General features: G+C 50.8%; 20 non-coding genes across 20 annotated transcripts; 8 read left to right on the top strand and 12 right to left on the bottom strand.

Annotated features, from left to right (window-relative positions):
- Window positions 1-1,030: 1,030 nt before the first annotated feature.
- trnal-cag (transfer RNA leucine (anticodon CAG)) lies at window positions 1,031-1,113 on the bottom strand. Its single transcript has one exon. It is a non-coding gene; the product is annotated as a tRNA-Leu (tRNA).
- Window positions 1,114-1,209: 96 nt separating this feature from the next.
- Window positions 1,210-1,283, top strand: trnam-cau (transfer RNA methionine (anticodon CAU)). Its single transcript has one exon. It is a non-coding gene; the product is annotated as a tRNA-Met (tRNA).
- Window positions 1,284-2,488: 1,205 nt separating this feature from the next.
- Window positions 2,489-2,571, bottom strand: trnal-cag (transfer RNA leucine (anticodon CAG)). The gene has a single exon. It is a non-coding gene; the product is annotated as a tRNA-Leu (tRNA).
- A 96-nt stretch (window positions 2,572-2,667) lies between these two features.
- Window positions 2,668-2,741, top strand: trnam-cau (transfer RNA methionine (anticodon CAU)). The gene has a single exon. It is a non-coding gene; the product is annotated as a tRNA-Met (tRNA).
- A 1,205-nt stretch (window positions 2,742-3,946) lies between these two features.
- trnal-cag (transfer RNA leucine (anticodon CAG)) lies at window positions 3,947-4,029 on the bottom strand. The gene has a single exon. It is a non-coding gene; the product is annotated as a tRNA-Leu (tRNA).
- A 96-nt stretch (window positions 4,030-4,125) lies between these two features.
- Window positions 4,126-4,199, top strand: trnam-cau (transfer RNA methionine (anticodon CAU)). Its single transcript has one exon. It is a non-coding gene; the product is annotated as a tRNA-Met (tRNA).
- A 1,205-nt stretch (window positions 4,200-5,404) lies between these two features.
- Window positions 5,405-5,487, bottom strand: trnal-cag (transfer RNA leucine (anticodon CAG)). The gene has a single exon. It is a non-coding gene; the product is annotated as a tRNA-Leu (tRNA).
- A 96-nt stretch (window positions 5,488-5,583) lies between these two features.
- trnam-cau (transfer RNA methionine (anticodon CAU)) lies at window positions 5,584-5,657 on the top strand. The gene has a single exon. It is a non-coding gene; the product is annotated as a tRNA-Met (tRNA).
- A 1,205-nt stretch (window positions 5,658-6,862) lies between these two features.
- trnal-cag (transfer RNA leucine (anticodon CAG)) lies at window positions 6,863-6,945 on the bottom strand. Its single transcript has one exon. It is a non-coding gene; the product is annotated as a tRNA-Leu (tRNA).
- A 96-nt stretch (window positions 6,946-7,041) lies between these two features.
- On the top strand, window positions 7,042-7,115 carry trnam-cau (transfer RNA methionine (anticodon CAU)). The gene has a single exon. It is a non-coding gene; the product is annotated as a tRNA-Met (tRNA).
- Window positions 7,116-8,320: 1,205 nt separating this feature from the next.
- Window positions 8,321-8,403, bottom strand: trnal-cag (transfer RNA leucine (anticodon CAG)). Its single transcript has one exon. It is a non-coding gene; the product is annotated as a tRNA-Leu (tRNA).
- A 1,375-nt stretch (window positions 8,404-9,778) lies between these two features.
- On the bottom strand, window positions 9,779-9,861 carry trnal-cag (transfer RNA leucine (anticodon CAG)). The gene has a single exon. It is a non-coding gene; the product is annotated as a tRNA-Leu (tRNA).
- A 96-nt stretch (window positions 9,862-9,957) lies between these two features.
- On the top strand, window positions 9,958-10,031 carry trnam-cau (transfer RNA methionine (anticodon CAU)). The gene has a single exon. It is a non-coding gene; the product is annotated as a tRNA-Met (tRNA).
- A 1,204-nt stretch (window positions 10,032-11,235) lies between these two features.
- Window positions 11,236-11,318, bottom strand: trnal-cag (transfer RNA leucine (anticodon CAG)). The gene has a single exon. It is a non-coding gene; the product is annotated as a tRNA-Leu (tRNA).
- A 96-nt stretch (window positions 11,319-11,414) lies between these two features.
- Window positions 11,415-11,488, top strand: trnam-cau (transfer RNA methionine (anticodon CAU)). The gene has a single exon. It is a non-coding gene; the product is annotated as a tRNA-Met (tRNA).
- Window positions 11,489-12,693: 1,205 nt separating this feature from the next.
- trnal-cag (transfer RNA leucine (anticodon CAG)) lies at window positions 12,694-12,776 on the bottom strand. The gene has a single exon. It is a non-coding gene; the product is annotated as a tRNA-Leu (tRNA).
- Window positions 12,777-14,151: 1,375 nt separating this feature from the next.
- On the bottom strand, window positions 14,152-14,234 carry trnal-cag (transfer RNA leucine (anticodon CAG)). Its single transcript has one exon. It is a non-coding gene; the product is annotated as a tRNA-Leu (tRNA).
- A 1,375-nt stretch (window positions 14,235-15,609) lies between these two features.
- Window positions 15,610-15,692, bottom strand: trnal-cag (transfer RNA leucine (anticodon CAG)). Its single transcript has one exon. It is a non-coding gene; the product is annotated as a tRNA-Leu (tRNA).
- A 96-nt stretch (window positions 15,693-15,788) lies between these two features.
- Window positions 15,789-15,862, top strand: trnam-cau (transfer RNA methionine (anticodon CAU)). Its single transcript has one exon. It is a non-coding gene; the product is annotated as a tRNA-Met (tRNA).
- Window positions 15,863-17,067: 1,205 nt separating this feature from the next.
- On the bottom strand, window positions 17,068-17,150 carry trnal-cag (transfer RNA leucine (anticodon CAG)). The gene has a single exon. It is a non-coding gene; the product is annotated as a tRNA-Leu (tRNA).
- Window positions 17,151-17,321: the final 171 nt, after the last annotated feature.

The following is a 17,321-nucleotide window of genomic DNA, read 5'->3' as shown; positions in this document are numbered from 1 at the left end:
GCTTGAATCTAAACTCTGCAGGTCTCCGGCCTTCCAGGGACTGAGTTTGACACCCGTGGCTTAGAAAGAAAGAGTGAGGTTCTCTGTCCCCTTTCGTGTGGGTTTCCCTGTGTCTCCTGGGGGCAAAAGGCCACAGCTCCTCTTCAGGGCAGGTGAAATGATGCTTTGTGGAAAACTGTGAGGTTCCAGGTAAATTCCCTGAATCTCATCCAGCGACATTGCGTGTAGGCCCGTGCAATCCTTTTATTTACAGTGAAGTCAAAATTCTGCATGCATGCTGGCTAATGCTACATGAAGGCAGCAATAGCATCCCTCTCATATGCATGTAACACGTGGCCACATCCTCCTGAGGTTTTGTGAAGTTTCAAAGGCCATATTGCTGCACTGGCCCGGTCCTGAAGATTTGCCTTGTACAACGTTCGGAAGATTAGACCCTTCCGATCAGAGCAGGCCACACAACTCCTTGTCCAAGCTCTTTGTTTTCTCCAGACTGGACTACTGCTATGCTCCCTTGGCGGGTCTTCCGGCACGTACTATCAAGCCTCTGCAACTGATCCAGGATGCAGCAGCGAGACTGGTCTTCAACGAGCCAAAGAAAGCCCACGTCACACCTCTCTTCATAATTTTGCACTGGCTACCAATAGCTGTTCGCATCAGATTCAAGGTACTGATGTTTGCCTACAAGATAACCACTGGCTCTGCAGCAATATACCTAAAGTCGCTGGTGCAGACCTACGCTTGCTTTCTGCAAGTGAACGATGCCTCGTGGTGCCATCCCAAAGAGGCACAAAATCACTCTCAAGGACCTTTTCCTGGACTGTTCCCAGCTGGTGGATCGGCCTGCCTATCTCAATTCGAGCAGCGGAGGCTTTAACCCTTTTCAAAAAGTGTCTAAAAACTCATCCTTGTCTTCAACGCCTGCCCAATTAATACTAGCATTTGCCTAATGCGTCGTTTTGTCAAAGTTAACGCCCTGCTGGCCCAACGTAGCAGAAGACTGAAGTCTCTGTCTGCAGCCAAAGGATAGGTCTGTCAGAAGTGGGATTCGAACCCACGCCTCCAGGGGAGACTGCGACCTGAACGCAGCGCCTTAGACCGCTCGGCCATCCTGACACCCTTGCCTGGCTAGAGATGGCCTGTTCGAGCCGCACCTGAAACCAGGGACCTAGAAGCTACTTTTTCTCTGTTCGGGCCCCCTTTAGCCCACGGGCCTCGTTGGCGCAGTTAGGCAGCGCGTCAGTCTCATAATCTGAAGGTCGTGAGTTCGAGCCTCACACGGGGCAGGGTGGTTCTTTTTTTCTGATAACTGAGAGAGCTTAGACCAGGGGTGTCAAACTAAATTCCTTTAGGGCCCGAGCCCTGTAGAGTGTTGTTCCAACCCTTCTCAAACACACAAGGCATGTAGTTTTCAAATGAGCCTGAAGGGCATGATTAGTTGGATCAGGTGTGTTCTATCAGGCTTGAATCTAAACTCTGCAGGTCTCCGGCCTTCCAGGGACTGAGTTTGACACCCGTGGCTTAGAAAGAAAGAGTGAGGTTCTCTGTCCCCTTTCGTGTGGGTTTCCCTGTGTCTCCTGGGGGCAAAAGGCCACAGCTCCTCTTCAGGGCAGGTGAAATGATGCTTTGTGGAAAACTGTGAGGTTCCAGGTAAATTCCCTGAATCTCATCCAGCGACATTGCGTGTAGGCCCATGCAATCCTTTTATTTACAGTGAAGTCAAAATTCTGCATGCATGCTGGCTAATGCTACATGAAGGCAGCAATAGCATCCCTCTCATATTCATGGAACACGTGGCCACGTCCTCCTGAGGTTTTGTGAAGTTTCAAAGGCCATATTGCTGCACTGGCCCGGTCCTGAAGATTTGCCTTGTACAACGTTCGGAAGATTAGACCCTTCCGATCAGAGCAGGCCACACAACTCCTTGTCCAAGCTCTTTGTTTTCTCCAGACTGGACTACTGCTATGCTCCCTTGGCGGGTCTTCCGGCACGTACTATCAAGCCTCTGCAACTGATCCAGGATGCAGCAGCGAGACTGGTCTTCAACGAGCCAAAGAAAGCCCACGTCACACCTCTCTTCATAATTTTGCACTGGCTACCAATAGCTGTTCGCATCAGATTCAAGGTACTGATGTTTGCCTACAAGATAACCACTGGCTCTGCAGCAATATACCTAAAGTCGCTGGTGCAGACCTACGCTTGCTTTCTGCAAGTGAACGATGCCTCGTGGTGCCATCCCAAAGAGGCACAAAATCACTCTCAAGGACCTTTTCCTGGACTGTTCCCAGCTGGTGGATCGGCCTGCCTATCTCAATTCGAGCAGCGGAGGCTTTAACCCTTTTCAAAAAGTGTCTAAAAACTCATCCTTGTCTTCAACGCCTGCCCAATTAATACTAGCATTTGCCTAATGCGTCGTTTTGTCAAAGTTAACGCCCTGCTGGCCCAACGTAGCAGAAGACTGAAGTCTCTGTCTGCAGCCAAAGGATAGGTCTGTCAGAAGTGGGATTCGAACCCACGCCTCCAGGGGAGACTGCGACCTGAACGCAGCGCCTTAGACCGCTCGGCCATCCTGACACCCTTGCCTGGCTAGAGATGGCCTGTTCGAGCCGCACCTGAAACCAGGGACCTAGAAGCTACTTTTTCTCTGTTCGGGCCCCCTTTAGCCCACGGGCCTCGTTGGCGCAGTTAGGCAGCGCGTCAGTCTCATAATCTGAAGGTCGTGAGTTCGAGCCTCACACGGGGCAGGGTGGTTCTTTTTTTCTGATAACTGAGAGAGCTTAGACCAGGGGTGTCAAACTAAATTCCTTTAGGGCCCGAGCCCTGTAGAGTGTTGTTCCAACCCTTCTCAAACACACAAGGCATGTAGTTTTCAAATGAGCCTGAAGGGCATGATTAGTTGGATCAGGTGTGTTCTATCAGGCTTGAATCTAAACTCTGCAGGTCTCCGGCCTTCCAGGGACTGAGTTTGACACCCGTGGCTTAGAAAGAAAGAGTGAGGTTCTCTGTCCCCTTTCGTGTGGGTTTCCCTGTGTCTCCTGGGGGCAAAAGGCCACAGCTCCTCTTCAGGGCAGGTGAAATGATGCTTTGTGGAAAACTGTGAGGTTCCAGGTAAATTCCCTGAATCTCATCCAGCGACATTGCGTGTAGGCCCGTGCAATCCTTTTATTTACAGTGAAGTCAAAATTCTGCATGCATGCTGGCTAATGCTACATGAAGGCAGCAATAGCATCCCTCTCATATTCATGTAACACGTGGCCACGTCCTACTGAGGTTTTGTGAAGTTTCAAAGGCCATATTGCTGCACTGGCCCGGTCCTGAAGATTTGCCTTGTACAACGTTCGGAAGATTAGACCCTTCCGATCAGAGCAGGCCACACAACTCCTTGTCCAAGCTCTTTGTTTTCTCCAGACTGGACTACTGCTATGCTCCCTTGGCGGGTCTTCCGGCACGTACTATCAAGCCTCTGCAACTGATCCAGGATGCAGCAGCGAGACTGGTCTTCAACGAGCCAAAGAAAGCCCACGTCACACCTCTCTTCATAATTTTGCACTGGCTTCCAATAGCTGTTCGCATCAGATTCAAGGTACTGATGTTTGCCTACAAGATAACCACTGGCTCTGCAGCAATATACCTAAAGTCGATGGTGCAGACCTACGCTTGCTTTCTGCAAGTGAACGATGCCTCGTGGTGCCATCCCAAAGAGGCACAAAATCACTCTCAAGGACCTTTTCCTGGACTGTTCCCAGCTGGTGGATCGGCCTGCCTATCTCAATTCGAGCAGCGGAGGCTTTAACCCTTTTCAAAAAGTGTCTAAAAACTCATCCTTGTCTTCAACGCCTGCCCAATTAATACTAGCATTTGCCTAATGCGTCGTTTTGTCAAAGTTAACGCCCTGCTGGCCCAACGTAGCAGAAGACTGAAGTCTCTGTCTGCAGCCAAAGGATAGGTCTGTCAGAAGTGGGATTCGAACCCACGCCTCCAGGGGAGACTGCGACCTGAACGCAGCGCCTTAGACCGCTCGGCCATCCTGACACCCTTGCCTGGCTAGAGATGGCCTGTTCGAGCCGCACCTGAAACCAGGGACCTAGAAGCTACTTTTTCTCTGTTCGGGCCCCTTTTAGCCCACGGGCCTCGTTGGCGCAGTTAGGCAGCGCGTCAGTCTCATAATCTGAAGGTCGTGAGTTCGAGCCTCACACGGGGCAGGGTGGTTCTTTTTTTCTGATAACTGAGAGAGCTTAGACCAGGGGTGTCAAACTAAATTCCTTTAGGGCCCGAGCCCTGTAGAGTGTTGTTCCAACCCTTCTCAAACACACAAGGCATGTAGTTTTCAAATGAGCCTGAAGGGCATGATTAGTTGGATCAGGTGTGTTCTATCAGGCTTGAATCTAAACTCTGCAGGTCTCCGGCCTTCCAGGGACTGAGTTTGACACCCGTGGCTTAGAAAGAAAGAGTGAGGTTCTCTGTCCCCTTTCGTGTGGGTTTCCCTGTGTCTCCTGGGGGCAAAAGGCCACAGCTCCTCTTCAGGGCAGGTGAAATGATGCTTTGTGGAAAACTGTGAGGTTCCAGGTAAATTCCCTGAATCTCATCCAGCGACATTGCGTGTAGGCCCGTGCAATCCTTTTATTTACAGTGAAGTCAAAATTCTGCATGCATGCTGGCTAATGCTACATGAAGGCAGCAATAGCATCCCTCTCATATGCATGTAACACGTGGCCACATCCTCCTGAGGTTTTGTGAAGTTTCAAAGGCCATATTGCTGCACTGGCCCGGTCCTGAAGATTTGCCTTGTACAACGTTCGGAAGATTAGACCCTTCCGATCAGAGCAGGCCACACAACTCCTTGTCCAAGCTCTTTGTTTTCTCCAGACTGGACTACTGCTATGCTCCCTTGGCGGGTCTTCCGGCACGTACTATCAAGCCTCTGCAACTGATCCAGGATGCAGCAGCGAGACTGGTCTTCAACGAGCCAAAGAAAGCCCACGTCACACCTCTCTTCATAATTTTGCACTGGCTACCAATAGCTGTTCGCATCAGATTCAAGGTACTGATGTTTGCCTACAAGATAACCACTGGCTCTGCAGCAATATACCTAAAGTCGCTGGTGCAGACCTACGCTTGCTTTCTGCAAGTGAACGATGCCTCGTGGTGCCATCCCAAAGAGGCACAAAATCACTCTCAAGGACCTTTTCCTGGACTGTTCCCAGCTGGTGGATCGGCCTGCCTATCTCAATTCGAGCAGCGGAGGCTTTAACCCTTTTCAAAAAGTGTCTAAAAACTCATCCTTGTCTTCAACGCCTGCCCAATTAATACTAGCATTTGCCTAATGCGTCGTTTTGTCAAAGTTAACGCCCTGCTGGCCCAACGTAGCAGAAGACTGAAGTCTCTGTCTGCAGCCAAAGGATAGGTCTGTCAGAAGTGGGATTCGAACCCACGCCTCCAGGGGAGACTGCGACCTGAACGCAGCGCCTTAGACCGCTCGGCCATCCTGACACCCTTGCCTGGCTAGAGATGGCCTGTTCGAGCCGCACCTGAAACCAGGGACCTAGAAGCTACTTTTTCTCTGTTCGGGCCCCCTTTAGCCCACGGGCCTCGTTGGCGCAGTTAGGCAGCGCGTCAGTCTCATAATCTGAAGGTCGTGAGTTCGAGCCTCACACGGGGCAGGGTGGTTCTTTTTTTCTGATAACTGAGAGAGCTTAGACCAGGGGTGTCAAACTAAATTCCTTTAGGGCCCGAGCCCTGTAGAGTGTTGTTCCAACCCTTCTCAAACACACAAGGCATGTAGTTTTCAAATGAGCCTGAAGGGCATGATTAGTTGGATCAGGTGTGTTCTATCAGGCTTGAATCTAAACTCTGCAGGTCTCCGGCCTTCCAGGGACTGAGTTTGACACCCGTGGCTTAGAAAGAAAGAGTGAGGTTCTCTGTCCCCTTTCGTGTGGGTTTCCCTGTGTCTCCTGGGGGCAAAAGGCCACAGCTCCTCTTCAGGGCAGGTGAAATGATGCTTTGTGGAAAACTGTGAGGTTCCAGGTAAATTCCCTGAATCTCATCCAGCGACATTGCGTGTAGGCCCGTGCAATCCTTTTATTTACAGTGAAGTCAAAATTCTGCATGCATGCTGGCTAATGCTACATGAAGGCAGCAATAGCATCCCTCTCATATTCATGTAACACGTGGCCACGTCCTCCTGAGGTTTTGTGAAGTTTCAAAGGCCATATTGCTGCACTGGCCCGGTCCTGAAGATTTGCCTTGTACAACGTTCGGAAGATTAGACCCTTCCGATCAGAGCAGGCCACACAACTCCTTGTCCAAGCTCTTTGTTTTCTCCAGACTGGACTACTGCTATGCTCCCTTGGCGAGTCTTCCGGCACGTACTATCAAGCCTCTGCAACTGATCCAGGATGCAGCAGCGAGACTGGTCTTCAACGAGCCAAAGAAAGCCCACGTCACACCTCTCTTCATAATTTTGCACTGGCTACCAATAGCTGTTCGCATCAGATTCAAGGTACTGATGTTTGCCTACAAGATAACCACTGGCTCTGCAGCAATATACCTAAAGTCGATGGTGCAGACCTACGCTTGCTTTCTGCAAGTGAACGATGCCTCGTGGTGCCATCCCAAAGAGGCACAAAATCACTCTCAAGGACCTTTTCCTGGACTGTTCCCAGCTGGTGGATCGGCCTGCCTATCTCAATTCGAGCAGCGGAGGCTTTAACCCTTTTCAAAAAGTGTCTAAAAACTCATCCTTGTCTTCAACGCCTGCCCAATTAATACTAGCATTTGCCTAATGCGTCGTTTTGTCAAAGTTAACGCCCTGCTGGCCCAACGTAGCAGAAGACTGAAGTCTCTGTCTGCAGCCAAAGGATAGGTCTGTCAGAAGTGGGATTCGAACCCACGCCTCCAGGGGAGACTGCGACCTGAACGCAGCGCCTTAGACCGCTCGGCCATCCTGACACCCTTGCCTGGCTAGAGATGGCCTGTTCGAGCCGCACCTGAAACCAGGGACCTAGAAGCTACTTTTTCTCTGTTCGGGCCCCCTTTAGCCCACGGGCCTCGTTGGCGCAGTTAGGCAGCGCGTCAGTCTCATAATCTGAAGGTCGTGAGTTCGAGCCTCACACGGGGCAGGGTGGTTCTTTTTTTCTGATAACTGAGAGAGCTTAGACCAGGGGTGTCAAACTAAATTCCTTTAGGGCCCGAGCCCTGTAGAGTGTTGTTCCAACCCTTCTCAAACACACAAGGCATGTAGTTTTCAAATGAGCCTGAAGGGCATGATTAGTTGGATCAGGTGTGTTCTATCAGGCTTGAATCTAAACTCTGCAGGTCTCCGGCCTTCCAGGGACTGAGTTTGACACCCGTGGCTTAGAAAGAAAGAGTGAGGTTCTCTGTCCCCTTTCGTGTGGGTTTCCCTGTGTCTCCTGGGGGCAAAAGGCCACAGCTCCTCTTCAGGGCAGGTGAAATGATGCTTTGTGGAAAACTGTGAGGTTCCAGGTAAATTCCCTGAATCTCATCCAGGGACATTGCGTGTAGGCCCATGCAATCCTTTTATTTACAGTGAAGTCAAAATTCTGCATGCATGCTGGCTAATGCTACATGAAGGCAGCAATAGCATCCCTCTCATATTCATGTAACACGTGGCCACGTCCTCCTGAGGTTTTGTGAAGTTTCAAAGGCCATATTGCTGCACTGGCCCGGTCCTGAAGATTTGCCTTGTACAACGTTCGGAAGATTAGACCCTTCCGATCAGAGCAGGCCACACAACTCCTTGTCCAAGCTCTTTGTTTTCTCCAGACTGGACTACTGCTATGCTCCCTTGGCGGGTCTTCCGGCACGTACTATCAAGCCTCTGCAACTGATCCAGGATGCAGCAGCGAGACTGGTCTTCAACGAGCCAAAGAAAGCCCACGTCACACCTCTCTTCATAATTTTGCACTGGCTACCAATAGCTGTTCGCATCAGATTCAAGGTACTGATGTTTGCCTACAAGATAACCACTGGCTCTGCAGCAATATACCTAAAGTCGCTGGTGCAGACCTACGCTTGCTTTCTGCAAGTGAACGATGCCTCGTGGTGCCATCCCAAAGAGGCACAAAATCACTCTCAAGGACCTTTTCCTGGACTGTTCCCAGCTGGTGGATCGGCCTGCCTATCTCAATTCGAGCAGCGGAGGCTTTAACCCTTTTCAAAAAGTGTCTAAAAACTCATCCTTGTCTTCAACGCCTGCCCAATTAATACTAGCATTTGCCTAATGCGTCGTTTTGTCAAAGTTAACGCCCTGCTGGCCCAACGTAGCAGAAGACTGAAGTCTCTGTCTGCAGCCAAAGGATAGGTCTGTCAGAAGTGGGATTCGAACCCACGCCTCCAGGGGAGACTGCGACCTGAACGCAGCGCCTTAGACCGCTCGGCCATCCTGACACCCTTGCCTGGCTAGAGATGGCCTGTTCGAGCCGCACCTGAAACCAGGGACCTAGAAGCTACTTTTTCTCTGTTCGGGCCCCCTTTAGCCCACGGGTCTCGTTGGCGCAGTTAGGCAGCGCGTCAGTCTCATAATCTGAAGGTCGTGAGTTCGAGCCTCACACGGGGCAGGGTGGTTCTTTTTTTCTGATAACTGAGAGAGCTTAGACCAGGGGTGTCAAACTAAATTCCTTTAGGGCCCGAGCCCTGTAGAGTGTTGTTCCAACCCTTCTCAAACACACAAGGCATGTAGTTTTCAAATGAGCCTGAAGGGCATGATTAGTTGGATCAGGTGTGTTCTATCAGGCTTGAATCTAAACTCTGCAGGTCTCCGGCCTTCCAGGGACTGAGTTTGACACCCGTGGCTTAGAAAGAAAGAGTGAGGTTCTCTGTCCCCTTTCGTGTGGGTTTCCCTGTGTCTCCTGGGGGCAAAAGGCCACAGCTCCTCTTCAGGGCAGGTGAAATGATGCTTTGTGGAAAACTGTGAGGTTCCAGGTAAATTCCCTGAATCTCATCCAGCGACATTGCGTGTAGGCCCGTGCAATCCTTTTATTTACAGTGAAGTCAAAATTCTGCATGCATGCTGGCTAATGCTACATGAAGGCAGCAATAGCATCCCTCTCATATGCATGTAACACGTGGCCACATCCTCCTGAGGTTTTGTGAAGTTTCAAAGGCCATATTGCTGCACTGGCCCGGTCCTGAAGATTTGCCTTGTACAACGTTCGGAAGATTAGACCCTTCCGATCAGAGCAGGCCACACAACTCCTTGTCCAAGCTCTTTGTTTTCTCCAGACTGGACTACTGCTATGCTCCCTTGGCGGGTCTTCCGGCACGTACTATCAAGCCTCTGCAACTGATCCAGGATGCAGCAGCGAGACTGGTCTTCAACGAGCCAAAGAAAGCCCACGTCACACCTCTCTTCATAATTTTGCACTGGCTACCAATAGCTGTTCGCATCAGATTCAAGGTACTGATGTTTGCCTACAAGATAACCACTGGCTCTGCAGCAATATACCTAAAGTCGCTGGTGCAGACCTACGCTTGCTTTCTGCAAGTGAACGATGCCTCGTGGTGCCATCCCAAAGAGGCACAAAATCACTCTCAAGGACCTTTTCCTGGACTGTTCCCAGCTGGTGGATCGGCCTGCCTATCTCAATTCGAGCAGCGGAGGCTTTAACCCTTTTCAAAAAGTGTCTAAAAACTCATCCTTGTCTTCAACGCCTGCCCAATTAATACTAGCATTTGCCTAATGCGTCGTTTTGTCAAAGTTAACGCCCTGCTGGCCCAACGTAGCAGAAGACTGAAGTCTCTGTCTGCAGCCAAAGGATAGGTCTGTCAGAAGTGGGATTCGAACCCACGCCTCCAGGGGAGACTGCGACCTGAACGCAGCGCCTTAGACCGCTCGGCCATCCTGACACCCTTGCCTGGCTAGAGATGGCCTGTTCGAGCCGCACCTGAAACCAGGGACCTAGAAGCTACTTTTTCTCTGTTCGGGCCCCCTTTAGCCCACGGGCCTCGTTGGCGCAGTTAGGCAGCGCGTCAGTCTCATAATCTGAAGGTCGTGAGTTCGAGCCTCACACGGGGCAGGGTGGTTCTTTTTTTCTGATAACTGAGAGAGCTTAGACCAGGGGTGTCAAACTAAATTCCTTTAGGGCCCGAGCCCTGTAGAGTGTTGTTCCAACCCTTCTCAAACACACAAGGCATGTAGTTTTCAAATGAGCCTGAAGGGCATGATTAGTTGGATCAGGTGTGTTCTATCAGGCTTGAATCTAAACTCTGCAGGTCTCCGGCCTTCCAGGGACTGAGTTTGACACCCGTGGCTTAGAAAGAAAGAGTGAGGTTCTCTGTCCCCTTTCGTGTGGGTTTCCCTGTGTCTCCTGGGGGCAAAAGGCCACAGCTCCTCTTCAGGGCAGGTGAAATGATGCTTTGTGGAAAACTGTGAGGTTCCAGGTAAATTCCCTGAATCTCATCCAGCGACATTGCGTGTAGGCCCGTGCAATCCTTTTATTTACAGTGAAGTCAAAATTCTGCATGCATGCTGGCTAATGCTACATGAAGGCAGCAATAGCATCCCTCTCATATTCATGTAACACGTGGCCACGTCCTCCTGAGGTTTTGTGAAGTTTCAAAGGCCATATTGCTGCACTGGCCCGGTCCTGAAGATTTGCCTTGTACAACGTTCGGAAGATTAGACCCTTCCGATCAGAGCAGGCCACACAACTCCTTGTCCAAGCTCTTTGTTTTCTCCAGACTGGACTACTGCTATGCTCCCTTGGCGGGTCTTCCGGCACGTACTATCAAGCCTCTGCAACTGATCCAGGATGCAGCAGCGAGACTGGTCTTCAACGAGCCAAAGAAAGCCCACGTCACACCTCTCTTCATAATTTTGCACTGGCTACCAATAGCTGTTCGCATCAGATTCAAGGTACTGATGTTTGCCTACAAGATAACCACTGGCTCTGCAGCAATATACCTAAAGTCGCTGGTGCAGACCTACGCTTGCTTTCTGCAAGTGAACGATGCCTCGTGGTGCCATCCCAAAGAGGCACAAAATCACTCTCAAGGACCTTTTCCTGGACTGTTCCCAGCTGGTGGATCGGCCTGCCTATCTCAATTCGAGCAGCGGAGGCTTTAACCCTTTTCAAAAAGTGTCTAAAAACTCATCCTTGTCTTCAACGCCTGACAATTAATACTAGCATTTGCCTAATGCGTCGTTTTGTCAAAGTTAACGCCCTGCTGGCCCAACGTAGCAGAAGACTGAAGTCTCTGTCTGCAGCCAAAGGATAGGTCTGTCAGAAGTGGGATTCGAACCCACGCCTCCAGGGGAGACTGCGACCTGAACGCAGCGCCTTAGACCGCTCGGCCATCCTGACACCCTTGCCTGGCTAGAGATGGCCTGTTCGAGCCGCACCTGAAACCAGGGACCTAGAAGCTACTTTTTCTCTGTTCGGGCCCCCTTTAGCCCACGGGCCTCGTTGGCGCAGTTAGGCAGCGCGTCAGTCTCATAATCTGAAGGTCGTGAGTTCGAGCCTCACACGGGGCAGGGTGGTTCTTTTTTTCTGATAACTGAGAGAGCTTAGACCAGGGGTGTCAAACTAAATTCCTTTAGGGCCCGAGCCCTGTAGAGTGTTGTTCCAACCCTTCTCAAACACACAAGGCATGTAGTTTTCAAATGAGCCTGAAGGGCATGATTAGTTGGATCAGGTGTGTTCTATCAGGCTTGAATCTAAACTCTGCAGGTCTCCGGCCTTCCAGGGACTGAGTTTGACACCCGTGGCTTAGAAAGAAAGAGTGAGGTTCTCTGTCCCCTTTCGTGTGGGTTTCCCTGTGTCTCCTGGGGGCAAAAGGCCACAGCTCCTCTTCAGGGCAGGTGAAATGATGCTTTGTGGAAAACTGTGAGGTTCCAGGTAAATTCCCTGAATCTCATCCAGCGACATTGCGTGTAGGCCCGTGCAATCCTTTTATTTACAGTGAAGTCAAAATTCTGCATGCATGCTGGCTAATGCTACATGAAGGCAGCAATAGCATCCCTCTCATATTCATGTAACACGTGGCCACGTCCTCCTGAGGTTTTGTGAAGTTTCAAAGGCCATATTGCTGCACTGGCCCGGTCCTGAAGATTTGCCTTGTACAACGTTCGGAAGATTAGACCCTTCCGATCAGAGCAGGCCACACAACTCCTTGTCCAAGCTCTTTGTTTTCTCCAGACTGGACTACTGCTATGCTCCCTTGGCGGGTCTTCCGGCACGTACTATCAAGCCTCTGCAACTGATCCAGGATGCAGCAGCGAGACTGGTCTTCAACGAGCCAAAGAAAGCCCACGTCACACCTCTCTTCATAATTTTGCACTGGCTACCAATAGCTGTTCGCATCAGATTCAAGGTACTGATGTTTGCCTACAAGATAACCACTGGCTCTGCAGCAATATACCTAAAGTCGCTGGTGCAGACCTACGCTTGCTTTCTGCAAGTGAACGATGCCTCGTGGTGCCATCCCAAAGAGGCACAAAATCACTCTCAAGGACCTTTTCCTGGACTGTTCCCAGCTGGTGGATCGGCCTGCCTATCTCAATTCGAGCAGCGGAGGCTTTAACCCTTTTCAAAAAGTGTCTAAAAACTCATCCTTGTCTTCAACGCCTGCCCAATTAATACTAGCATTTGCCTAATGCGTCGTTTTGTCAAAGTTAACGCCCTGCTGGCCCAACGTAGCAGAAGACTGAAGTCTCTGTCTGCAGCCAAAGGATAGGTCTGTCAGAAGTGGGATTCGAACCCACGCCTCCAGGGGAGACTGCGACCTGAACGCAGCGCCTTAGACCGCTCGGCCATCCTGACACCCTTGCCTGGCTAGAGATGGCCTGTTCGAGCCGCACCTGAAACCAGGGACCTAGAAGCTACTTTTTCTCTGTTCGGGCCCCCTTTAGCCCACGGGCCTCGTTGGCGCAGTTAGAAAGCGCGTCAGTCTCATAGTCTGAAGGTCGTGAGTTCGAGCCTCACACGGGGCAGGGTGGTTCTTTTTTTCTGATAACTGAGAGAGCTTAGACCAGGGGTGTCAAACTAAATTCCTTTAGGGCCCGAGCCCTGTAGAGTGTTGTTCCAACCCTTCTCAAACACACAAGGCATGTAGTTTTCAAATGAGCCTGAAGGGCATGATTAGTTGGATCAGGTGTGTTCTATCAGGCTTGAATCTAAACTCTGCAGGTCTCCGGCCTTCCAGGGACTGAGTTTGACACCCGTGGCTTAGAAAGAAAGAGTGAGGTTCTCTGTCCCCTTTCGTGTGGGTTTCCCTGTGTCTCCTGGGGGCAAAAGGCCACAGCTCCTCTTCAGGGCAGGTGAAATGATGCTTTGTGGAAAACTGTGAGGTTCCAGGTAAATTCCCTGAATCTCATCCAGCGACATTGCGTGTAGGCCCGTGCAATCCTTTTATTTACAGTGAAGTCAAAATTCTGCATGCATGCTGGCTAATGCTACATGAAGGCAGCAATAGCATCCCTCTCATATTCATGTAACACGTGGCCACGTCCTCCTGAGGTTTTGTGAAGTTTCAAAGGCCATATTGCTGCACTGGCCCGGTCCTGAAGATTTGCCTTGTACAACGTTCGGAAGATTAGACCCTTCCGATCAGAGCAGGCCACACAACTCCTTGTCCAAGCTCTTTGTTTTCTCCAGACTGGACTACTGCTATGCTCCCTTGGCGGGTCTTCCGGCACGTACTATCAAGCCTCTGCAACTGATCCAGGATGCAGCAGCGAGACTGGTCTTCAACGAGCCAAAGAAAGCCCACGTCACACCTCTCTTCATAATTTTGCACTGGCTACCAATAGCTGTTCGCATCAGATTCAAGGTACTGATGTTTGCCTACAAGATAACCACTGGCTCTGCAGCAATATACCTAAAGTCGCTGGTGCAGACCTACGCTTGCTTTCTGCAAGTGAACGATGCCTCGTGGTGCCATCCCAAAGAGGCACAAAATCACTCTCAAGGACCTTTTCCTGGACTGTTCCCAGCTGGTGGATCGGCCTGCCTATCTCAATTCGAGCAGCGGAGGCTTTAACCCTTTTCAAAAAGTGTCTAAAAACTCATCCTTGTCTTCAACGCCTGCCCAATTAATACTAGCATTTGCCTAATGCGTCGTTTTGTCAAAGTTAACGCCCTGCTGGCCCAACGTAGCAGAAGACTGAAGTCTCTGTCTGCAGCCAAAGGATAGGTCTGTCAGAAGTGGGATTCGAACCCACGCCTCCAGGGGAGACTGCGACCTGAACGCAGCGCCTTAGACCGCTCGGCCATCCTGACACCCTTGCCTGGCTAGAGATGGCCTGTTCGAGCCGCACCTGAAACCAGGGACCTAGAAGCTACTTTTTCTCTGTTCGGGCCCCCTTTAGCCCACGGGCCTCGTTGGCGCAGTTAGGCAGCGCGTCAGTCTCATAGTCTGAAGGTCGTGAGTTCGAGCCTCACACGGGGCAGGGTGGTTCTTTTTTTCTGATAACTGAGAGAGCTTAGACCAGGGGTGTCAAACTAAATTCCTTTAGGGCCCGAGCCCTGTAGAGTGTTGTTCCAACCCTTCTCAAACACACAAGGCATGTAGTTTTCAAATGAGCCTGAAGGGCATGATTAGTTGGATCAGGTGTGTTCTATCAGGCTTGAATCTAAACTCTGCAGGTCTCCGGCCTTCCAGGGACTGAGTTTGACACCCGTGGCTTAGAAAGAAAGAGTGAGGTTCTCTGTCCCCTTTCGTGTGGGTTTCCCTGTGTCTCCTGGGGGCAAAAGGCCACAGCTCCTCTTCAGGGCAGGTGAAATGATGCTTTGTGGAAAACTGTGAGGTTCCAGGTAAATTCCCTGAATCTCATCCAGCGACATTGCGTGTAGGCCCGTGCAATCCTTTTATTTACAGTGAAGTCAAAATTCTGCATGCATGCTGGCTAATGCTACATGAAGGCAGCAATAGCATCCCTCTCATATTCATGTAACACGTGGCCACGTCCTCCTGAGGTTTTGTGAAGTTTCAAAGGCCATATTGCTGCACTGGCCCGGTCCTGAAGATTTGCCTTGTACAACGTTCGGAAGATTAGACCCTTCCGATCAGAGCAGGCCACACAACTCCTTGTCCAAGCTCTTTGTTTTCTCCAGACTGGACTACTGCTATGCTCCCTTGGCGGGTCTTCCGGCACGTACTATCAAGCCTCTGCAACTGATCCAGGATGCAGCAGCGAGACTGGTCTTCAACGAGCCAAAGAAAGCCCACGTCACACCTCTCTTCATAATTTTGCACTGGCTTCCAATAGCTGTTCGCATCAGATTCAAGGTACTGATGTTTGCCTACAAGATAACCACTGGCTCTGCAGCAATATACCTAAAGTCGATGGTGCAGACCTACGCTTGCTTTCTGCAAGTGAACGATGCCTCGTGGTGCCATCCCAAAGAGGCACAAAATCACTCTCAAGGACCTTTTCCTGGACTGTTCCCAGCTGGTGGATCGGCCTGCCTATCTCAATTCGAGCAGCGGAGGCTTTAACCCTTTTCAAAAAGTGTCTAAAAACTCATCCTTGTCTTCAACGCCTGCCCAATTAATACTAGCATTTGCCTAATGCGTCGTTTTGTCAAAGTTAACGCCCTGCTGGCCCAACGTAGCAGAAGACTGAAGTCTCTGTCTGCAGCCAAAGGATAGGTCTGTCAGAAGTGGGATTCGAACCCACGCCTCCAGGGGAGACTGCGACCTGAACGCAGCGCCTTAGACCGCTCGGCCATCCTGACACCCTTGCCTGGCTAGAGATGGCCTGTTCGAGCCGCACCTGAAACCAGGGACCTAGAAGCTACTTTTTCTCTGTTCGGGCCCCCTTTAGCCCACGGGCCTCGTTGGCGCAGTTAGGCAGCGCGTCAGTCTCATAATCTGAAGGTCGTGAGTTCGAGCCTCACACGGGGCAGGGTGGTTCTTTTTTTCTGATAACTGAGAGAGCTTAGACCAGGGGTGTCAAACTAAATTCCTTTAGGGCCCGAGCCCTGTAGAGTGTTGTTCCAACCCTTCTCAAACACACAAGGCATGTAGTTTTCAAATGAGCCTGAATGGCATGATTAGTTGGATCAGGTGTGTTCTATCAGGCTTGAATCTAAACTCTGCAGGTCTCCGGCCTTCCAGGGACTGAGTTTGACACCCGTGGCTTAGAAAGAAAGAGTGAGGTTCTCTGTCCCCTTTCGTGTGGGTTTCCCTGTGTCTCCTGGGGGCAAAAGGCCACAGCTCCTCTTCAGGGCAGGTGAAATGATGCTTTGTGGAAAACTGTGAGGTTCCAGGTAAATTCCCTGAATCTCATCCAGCGACATTGCGTGTAGGCCCGTGCAATCCTTTTATTTACAGTGAAGTCAAAATTCTGCATGCATGCTGGCTAATGCTACATGAAGGCAGCAATAGCATCCCTCTCATATGCATGTAACACGTGGCCACATCCTCCTGAGGTTTTGTGAAGTTTCAAAGGCCATATTGCTGCACTGGCCCGGTCCTGAAGATTTGCCTTGTACAACGTTCGGAAGATTAGACCCTTCCGATCAGAGCAGGCCACACAACTCCTTGTCCAAGCTCTTTGTTTTCTCCAGACTGGACTACTGCTATGCTCCCTTGGCGGGTCTTCCGGCACGTACTATCAAGCCTCTGCAACTGATCCAGGATGCAGCAGCGAGACTGGTCTTCAACGAGCCAAAGAAAGCCCACGTCACACCTCTCTTCATAATTTTGCACTGGCTACCAATAGCTGTTCCCATCAGATTCAAGGTACTGATGTTTGCCTACAAGATAACCACTGGCTCTGCAGCAATATACCTAAAGTCGCTGGTGCAGACCTACGCTTGCTTTCTGCAAGTGAACGATGCCTCGTGGTGCCATCCCAAAGAGGCACAAAATCACTCTCAAGGACCTTTTCCTGGACTGTTCCCAGCTGGTGGATCGGCCTGCCTATCTCAATTCGAGCAGCGGAGGCTTTAACCCTTTTCAAAAAGTGTCTAAAAACTCATCCTTGTCTTCAACGCCTGCCCAATTAATACTAGCATTTGCCTAATGCGTCGTTTTGTCAAAGTTAACGCCCTGCTGGCCCAACGTAGCAGAAGACTGAAGTCTCTGTCTGCAGCCAAAGGATAGGTCTGTCAGAAGTGGGATTCGAACCCACGCCTCCAGGGGAGACTGCGACCTGAACGCAGCGCCTTAGACCGCTCGGCCATCCTGACACCCTTGCCTGGCTAGAGATGGCCTGTTCGAGCCGCACCTGAAACCAGGGACCTAGAAGCTACTTTTTCTCTGTTCGGGCCCCATTTAGCCCACGGGCCTCGTTGGCGCAGTTAGGCAGCGCGTCAGTCTCATAATCTGAAGATCGTGAGTTCGAGCCTCACACGGGGCAG

This window comes from Carassius gibelio, chromosome A4 (genome assembly GCF_023724105.1).
Source record: "Carassius gibelio isolate Cgi1373 ecotype wild population from Czech Republic chromosome A4, carGib1.2-hapl.c, whole genome shotgun sequence".
NCBI classification, from domain to species: domain Eukaryota; kingdom Metazoa; phylum Chordata; class Actinopteri; order Cypriniformes; family Cyprinidae; genus Carassius; species Carassius gibelio.
Note: the sequence above shows the minus strand (reverse complement) of the source record. Positions and strands in the feature narration are given on the sequence as shown.